The sequence below is a fragment of the Palaemon carinicauda genome, chromosome 30, assembly GCF_036898095.1.
Source record: "Palaemon carinicauda isolate YSFRI2023 chromosome 30, ASM3689809v2, whole genome shotgun sequence".
Classification (NCBI taxonomy): domain Eukaryota; kingdom Metazoa; phylum Arthropoda; class Malacostraca; order Decapoda; family Palaemonidae; genus Palaemon; species Palaemon carinicauda.
Genome location: NC_090754.1, coordinates 44,315,197 through 44,321,196, shown reverse-complemented (window position 1 = coordinate 44,321,196; position 6,000 = coordinate 44,315,197). Strand labels below are relative to the sequence as shown.

Below are 6,000 nucleotides of genomic sequence, written 5' to 3'. Positions count from 1 at the left end.
GCGAGAGGTCCCGGGATCAAATCCCGGTCAGGCCCTTGTGATCTTATTTTGTGAAATGAATAGTTGTTGGCTCATAGTGGGTGAAATGTTTACTTTGTATCTCTATTCAAAGGTAATCTTTAAATCCCTTTTTGAAAAGTGGTCAAAGCAATATTACCCTTGTTGTGATTTTGGTAGGATAGTGTTATTTGTAGATCTGATAGACGGAAATTTATTCACTGGCCTGATGGTCTAGGGGTATGATTTTCGCTTAGGGTGCGAGAGGTCCCGGGTTCAAATCCCGGTCAGGCCCTTGTGATCTTATGTAGTGAAATAAATAGTTGTTGGCTCATAGTGGGTAAAATGTTTACTTCGTATCTCTATTCAAAGGTAATCTTTAAATCCCTTTTTGAAAAGTGGTCAATGTAATATTTCCCTTATTGTGATTTTGGTAGGACAGTGTTATTTGTAGATCTGATAGATGAGAATTTATTCATTGGCCTGATGGTCTAGGGGTATGATTTTCGCTTAGGGTGCGAGAGGTCCCGGGTTCAAATCCCGGTCAGGCCCTTGTGATCTTATTTTGTGAAATGAATAGTTGTTGGCTCAGTGGGTGAAATGTTTACTGTGTATATCTATAATAGGTAATCTTTAAATCCCTTTTTGAAAAGTGTGGTCAATGCAATATTTCCCTTATTGTGATTTTGGTAGGATAGTGTTATTTGTAGATCTGATAGACGAAAATTTATTCACTGGCCTGATGGTCTAGGGGTATGATTTTCGCTTAGGGTGCGAGAGGTCCCGGGTTCAAATCCCGGTCAGGCCCTTGTGATCTTATTTTGTGAAATGAATAGTTGTTGGCTCATAGTGGGTAAAATGTTTACTTTGTATCCCTATTATAGGTAATCTTTAAATCCCTTTTTGAAAAGTGTGGTCAATGCAATATTTCCCTTGTTGTGATTTTGGTTGGATAGTGTTATTTGTAGATCTGATAAATGAGAATTTATTGACTGGCCTGATGGTCTAGGGGTATGATTTTCGCTTAGGGTGCGAGAGGTCCCGGGTTCAAATCCCGGTCAGGCCCTTGTGATCTTATTTTGTGAAATGAATAGTTGTTGGTTTATAGTGGGTAAAATGTTTAATTTGTATCTCTATTCAAAGGTAATCTTTAAATCCCTTTTTGAAAAGTGGTCAATGTAATATTTCCCTTATTGTGATTTTGGTAGGATAGTGTTATTTGTAGATCTGATAGATGAGAATTTATTCACTGGCCTGATGGTCTAGGGGTATGATTTTCGCTTAGGGTGCGAGAGGTCCCGGGTTCAAATCCCGGTCAGGCCCTTGTGATCTTATGTTGTGAAATGAATAGTTGTTGGATCATAGTGGGTAAAATGTTTACTTTGCTTCTCTATTCAAAGGTAATCTTTAAATCCCTTTCTGAAAACTGGTCAATGCAATATTTCCCTTATTGTGATTTTGGTAGGACAGTGTTATTTGTAGATCTGATAGATGAGAATTTATTCACTGGCCTGATGGTCTAGGGGTATGATTTTCGCTTAGGGTGCGAGAGGTCCCGGGTTCAAATCCCGGTCAGGCCCTTGTGGTCTTATTTTGTAAAATGAATAGTTGTTGTCTCATAGTGGGTAAAATGATTACTTTGTATCTCTATTATAGGTAAACTTTAAATCCCTTTTTGAAAAGTGGTCAATGCAATATTTCCCTTATTGTGATTTTGGTAGGATAGTGTTATTTGTAGATCTGATAGATGAGAATTTATTCACTGGCCTGATAGTCTAGGGGTATGATTTTCGCTTAGGGTGCGAGAGGTCCCGGGTTCAAATCCCGGTCAGGCCCTTGTGATCTTATTTTGTGAAATAAATAGTTGTTGGCTCATAGTGGGTAAAATGTTTACTTTGTATCTCTATTCAAAGGTAATCTTTAAATCCCTTTTTGAAAAGTGGTCAATGCAATATTTCCCTTATTGTGATTTTGGTAGGACAGTGTTATTTGTAGATCTGATAGATGAGAATTTATTCACTGGCCTGATGGTCTAGGGGTATGATTTTCGCTTAGGGTGCGAGAGGTCCCGGGTTCAAATCCCGGTCAGGCCCTTGTGATCTTATTTTGTGAAATGAATAGTTGTTGGCTCATAGTGGGTAAAATGTTTACTTTGTATCTCTATTTAGGTAATCTTTAAATCCCTTTTTGAAAAGTGTGGTCAATGCAATATTTCCCTTATTGTGATTTTGGTAGGATAGTGTTATTTGTAGATCTGATAGATGAGAATTTATTCACTGGCCTGATGGTCTAGGGGTATGATTTTCGCTTAGGGTGCGAGAGGTCCCGGGTTCAAATCCCGGTCAGGCCCTTGTGATCTTATTTTGTGAAATGAATAGTTGTTGGCTCATAGTGGGTAAAATGTTTACTTTGTATCTCTATTCAAAGGTAATCTTTAAATCCCTTTTTGAAAAGTGGTCAATGCAATATTTCCCTTATTGTGATTTTGGTAGGATAGTGTTATTTGTAGATCTGATAGATGGGAATTTATTCACTGGCCTGATGGTCTAGGGGTATGATTTTCGCTTAGGGTGCGAGAGGTCCCGGGTTCAAATCCCGGTCAGGCCCTTGTGATCTTATTTTGTGAAATGAATAGTTGTTGGCTCATAGTGGGTAAAATGTTTACTTTGTATCTCTATTCAAAGGTAATCTTTAAATCCCTTTTTGAAAAGTGGTCAATGCAATATTTCCCTTATTGTGATTTTGGTAGGATAGTGTTATTTGTAGATCTGATAGATGAGAATTTATTCACTGGCCTGATGGTCTAGGGGTATGATTTTCGCTTAGGGTGCGAGAGGTCCCGGGTTCAAATCCCGGTCAGGCCCTTGTGATCTTATTTTGTGAAATGAATAGTTGTTGGCTCATAGTGGGTAAAATGTTTACTTTGTATGTCTATTAAGGTAATCTTTAAATCCCTTTTTGAAAAGTGGTCAATGCAATATTTCCCTTATTGTGATTTTGGTAGGATAGTGTTATTTGTAGATCTGATAGATGAGAATTTATTCACTGGCCTGATGGTCTAGGGGTATGATTTTCGCTTAGGGTGCGAGAGGTCCCGGGTTCAAATCCCGGTCAGGCCCTTGTGATCTTATTTTGTGAAATGAATAGTTGTTGGCTCATAGTGGGTAAAATGTTTACTTTGTATCTCTATTCAAAGGTAATCTTTAAATCCCTTTTTGAAAAGTGGTCAATGCAATATTTCCCTTATTGTGATTTTGGTAGGATAGTGTTATTTGTAGATCTGATAGATGAGAATTTATTCACTGGCCTGATGGTCTAGGGGTATGATTTTCGCTTAGGGTGCGAGAGGTCCCGGGTTCAAATCCCGGTCAGGCCCTTGTGATCTTATTTTGTGAAATGAATAGTTGTTGGCTCATAGTGGGTAAAATGTTTACTTTGTATCTCTATTAAAGGTAATCTTTAAATCCCTTTTTGAAAAGTGGTCAATGCAATATTTCCCTTATTGTGATTTTGGTAGGATAGTGTTATTTGTAGATCTGATAGATGAGAATTTATTCACTGGCCTGATGGTCTAGGGGTATGATTTTCGCTTAGGGTGCGAGAGGTCCCGGGTTCAAATCCCGGTCAGGCCCTTGTGATCTTATTAGTGAAATAAATAGTTGTTGGCTCATAGTGGGTAAAATGTTTACTTTGTATCTCTATTCAAAGGTAATCTTTAAATCCCTTTTTGAAAAGTGGTCAATGTAATATTTCCCTTATTGTGATTTTGGTAGGACAGTGTTATTTGTAGATCTGATAGATGAGAATTTATTCATTGGCCTGATGGTCTAGGGGTATGATTTTCGCTTAGGGTGCGAGAGGTCCCGGGTTCAAATCCCGGTCAGGCCCTTGTGATCTTATTTTGTGAAATGAATAGTTGTTGGCTCAGTGGGTGAAATGTTTACTTTGTATCTCTATTAAAGGTAATCTTTAAATCCCTTTTTGAAAAGTGGTCAATGCAATATTTCCCTTATTGTGATTTTGGTAGGATAGTGTTATTTGTAGATCTGATAGATGAGAATTTATTCACTGGCCTGATGGTCTAGGGGTATGATTTTCGCTTAGGGTGCGAGAGGTCCCGGGTTCAAATCCCGGTCAGGCCCTTGTGATCTTATTGTGAAATAATAGTTGTTGGCTCATAGTGGGTAAAATGTTTACTTTGTATCTCTATTCAAAGGTAATCTTTAAATCCCTTTTTGAAAAGTGGTCAATGCAATATTTCCCTTATTGTGATTTTGGTAGGATAGTGTTATTTGTAGATCTGATAGATGAGAATTTATTCACTGGCCTGATGGTCTAGGGGTATGATTTTCGCTTAGGGTGCGAGAGGTCCCGGGTTCAAATCCCGGTCAGGCCCTTGTGATCTTATTTTGTGAAATGAATAGTTGTTGGCTCATAGTGGGTAAAATGTTTACTTTGTATCTCTATTCAAAGGTAATCTTTAAATCCCTTTTTGAAAAGTGGTCAATGCAATATTTCCCTTATTGTGATTTTGGTAGGATAGTGTTATTTGTAGATCTGATAGATGAGAATTTATTCACTGGCCTGATGGTCTAGGGGTATGATTTTCGCTTAGGGTGCGAGAGGTCCCGGGTTCAAATCCCGGTCAGGCCCTTGTGATCTTATTTTGTGAAATGAATAGTTGTTGGCTCATAGTGGGTAAAATGTTTACTTTGTATCTCTATTCAAAGGTAATCTTTAAATCCCTTTTTGAAAAGTGGTCAATGCAATATTTCCCTTATTGTGATTTTGGTAGGATAGTGTTATTTGTAGATCTGATAGATGAGAATTTATTCACTGGCCTGATGGTCTAGGGGTATGATTTTCGCTTAGGGTGCGAGAGGTCCCGGGTTCAAATCCCGGTCAGGCCCTTGTGATCTTATTTTGTGAAATGAATAGTTGTTGGCTCATAGTGGGTAAAATGTTTACTTTGTATATCTATTAAAGGTAATCTTTAAATCCCTTTTTGAAAAGTGTGGTCAATGCAATATTTCCCTTATTGTGATTTTGGTAGGATAGTGTTATTTGTAGATCTGATAGATGAGAATTTATTCACTGGCCTGATGGTCTAGGGGTATGATTTTCGCTTAGGGTGCGAGAGGTCCCGGGTTCAAATCCCGGTCAGGCCCTTGTGATCTTATTTTGTGAAATGAATAGTTGTTGGCTCATAGTGGGTAAAATGTTTACTTTGTATCTCTATTCAAAGGTAATCTTTAAATCCCTTTTTGAAAAGTGGTCAATGCAATATTTCCCTTATTGTGATTTTGGTAGGATAGTGTTATTTGTAGATCTGATAGATGAGAATTTATTCACTGGCCTGATGGTCTAGGGGTATGATTTTCGCTTAGGGTGCGAGAGGTCCCGGGTTCAAATCCCGGTCAGGCCCTTGTGATCTTATTTTGTGAAATGAATAGTTGTTGGCTCATAGTGGGTAAAATGTTTACTTTGTATCTCTATTCAAAGGTAATCTTTAAATCCCTTTTTGAAAAGTGGTCAATGCAATATTTCCCTTATTGTGATTTTGGTAGGATAGTGTTATTTGTAGATCTGATAGATGAGAATTTATTCACTGGCCTGATGGTCTAGGGGTATGATTTTCGCTTAGGGTGCGAGAGGTCCCGGGTTCAAATCCCGGTCAGGCCCTTGTGATCTTATTTTGTGAAATGAATAGTTGTTGGCTCATAGTGGGTAAAATGTTTACTTTGTATCTCTATTAATGGTAATCTTTAAATCCCTTTTTGAAAAGTGGTCAATGCAATATTTCCCTTATTGTGATTTTGGTAGGATAGTGTTATTTGTAGATCTGATAGATGAGAATTTATTCACTGGCCTGATGGTCTAGGGGTATGATTTTCGCTTAGGGTGCGAGAGGTCCCGGGTTCAAATCCCGGTCAGGCCCTTGTGATCTTATTTTGTGAAATGAATAGTTGTTGGCTCATAGTGGGTAAAATGTTTACTTTGTAT

The 6,000-nt window shown here is 38.2% G+C and overlaps 21 non-coding genes across 21 annotated transcripts; all 21 read left to right on the top strand.

The window, feature by feature from the left end:
* Positions 1-477: 477 nt before the first annotated feature.
* On the top strand, positions 478-549 carry TRNAP-AGG (transfer RNA proline (anticodon AGG)). The gene has a single exon. It is a non-coding gene; the product is annotated as a tRNA-Pro (tRNA).
* A 184-nt stretch (positions 550-733) lies between these two features.
* TRNAP-AGG (transfer RNA proline (anticodon AGG)) lies at positions 734-805 on the top strand. The gene has a single exon. It is a non-coding gene; the product is annotated as a tRNA-Pro (tRNA).
* A 186-nt stretch (positions 806-991) lies between these two features.
* On the top strand, positions 992-1,063 carry TRNAP-AGG (transfer RNA proline (anticodon AGG)). The gene has a single exon. It is a non-coding gene; the product is annotated as a tRNA-Pro (tRNA).
* A 185-nt stretch (positions 1,064-1,248) lies between these two features.
* TRNAP-AGG (transfer RNA proline (anticodon AGG)) lies at positions 1,249-1,320 on the top strand. Its single transcript has one exon. It is a non-coding gene; the product is annotated as a tRNA-Pro (tRNA).
* Positions 1,321-1,505: 185 nt separating this feature from the next.
* On the top strand, positions 1,506-1,577 carry TRNAP-AGG (transfer RNA proline (anticodon AGG)). The gene has a single exon. It is a non-coding gene; the product is annotated as a tRNA-Pro (tRNA).
* Positions 1,578-2,018: 441 nt separating this feature from the next.
* On the top strand, positions 2,019-2,090 carry TRNAP-AGG (transfer RNA proline (anticodon AGG)). The gene has a single exon. It is a non-coding gene; the product is annotated as a tRNA-Pro (tRNA).
* A 185-nt stretch (positions 2,091-2,275) lies between these two features.
* Positions 2,276-2,347, top strand: TRNAP-AGG (transfer RNA proline (anticodon AGG)). Its single transcript has one exon. It is a non-coding gene; the product is annotated as a tRNA-Pro (tRNA).
* Positions 2,348-2,532: 185 nt separating this feature from the next.
* Positions 2,533-2,604, top strand: TRNAP-AGG (transfer RNA proline (anticodon AGG)). The gene has a single exon. It is a non-coding gene; the product is annotated as a tRNA-Pro (tRNA).
* Positions 2,605-2,789: 185 nt separating this feature from the next.
* On the top strand, positions 2,790-2,861 carry TRNAP-AGG (transfer RNA proline (anticodon AGG)). The gene has a single exon. It is a non-coding gene; the product is annotated as a tRNA-Pro (tRNA).
* A 183-nt stretch (positions 2,862-3,044) lies between these two features.
* TRNAP-AGG (transfer RNA proline (anticodon AGG)) lies at positions 3,045-3,116 on the top strand. Its single transcript has one exon. It is a non-coding gene; the product is annotated as a tRNA-Pro (tRNA).
* A 185-nt stretch (positions 3,117-3,301) lies between these two features.
* On the top strand, positions 3,302-3,373 carry TRNAP-AGG (transfer RNA proline (anticodon AGG)). Its single transcript has one exon. It is a non-coding gene; the product is annotated as a tRNA-Pro (tRNA).
* A 184-nt stretch (positions 3,374-3,557) lies between these two features.
* TRNAP-AGG (transfer RNA proline (anticodon AGG)) lies at positions 3,558-3,629 on the top strand. The gene has a single exon. It is a non-coding gene; the product is annotated as a tRNA-Pro (tRNA).
* Positions 3,630-3,813: 184 nt separating this feature from the next.
* TRNAP-AGG (transfer RNA proline (anticodon AGG)) lies at positions 3,814-3,885 on the top strand. The gene has a single exon. It is a non-coding gene; the product is annotated as a tRNA-Pro (tRNA).
* A 182-nt stretch (positions 3,886-4,067) lies between these two features.
* On the top strand, positions 4,068-4,139 carry TRNAP-AGG (transfer RNA proline (anticodon AGG)). The gene has a single exon. It is a non-coding gene; the product is annotated as a tRNA-Pro (tRNA).
* Positions 4,140-4,321: 182 nt separating this feature from the next.
* On the top strand, positions 4,322-4,393 carry TRNAP-AGG (transfer RNA proline (anticodon AGG)). Its single transcript has one exon. It is a non-coding gene; the product is annotated as a tRNA-Pro (tRNA).
* A 185-nt stretch (positions 4,394-4,578) lies between these two features.
* Positions 4,579-4,650, top strand: TRNAP-AGG (transfer RNA proline (anticodon AGG)). Its single transcript has one exon. It is a non-coding gene; the product is annotated as a tRNA-Pro (tRNA).
* Positions 4,651-4,835: 185 nt separating this feature from the next.
* On the top strand, positions 4,836-4,907 carry TRNAP-AGG (transfer RNA proline (anticodon AGG)). Its single transcript has one exon. It is a non-coding gene; the product is annotated as a tRNA-Pro (tRNA).
* A 186-nt stretch (positions 4,908-5,093) lies between these two features.
* TRNAP-AGG (transfer RNA proline (anticodon AGG)) lies at positions 5,094-5,165 on the top strand. Its single transcript has one exon. It is a non-coding gene; the product is annotated as a tRNA-Pro (tRNA).
* A 185-nt stretch (positions 5,166-5,350) lies between these two features.
* Positions 5,351-5,422, top strand: TRNAP-AGG (transfer RNA proline (anticodon AGG)). Its single transcript has one exon. It is a non-coding gene; the product is annotated as a tRNA-Pro (tRNA).
* Positions 5,423-5,607: 185 nt separating this feature from the next.
* On the top strand, positions 5,608-5,679 carry TRNAP-AGG (transfer RNA proline (anticodon AGG)). Its single transcript has one exon. It is a non-coding gene; the product is annotated as a tRNA-Pro (tRNA).
* Positions 5,680-5,863: 184 nt separating this feature from the next.
* On the top strand, positions 5,864-5,935 carry TRNAP-AGG (transfer RNA proline (anticodon AGG)). The gene has a single exon. It is a non-coding gene; the product is annotated as a tRNA-Pro (tRNA).
* Positions 5,936-6,000: the final 65 nt, after the last annotated feature.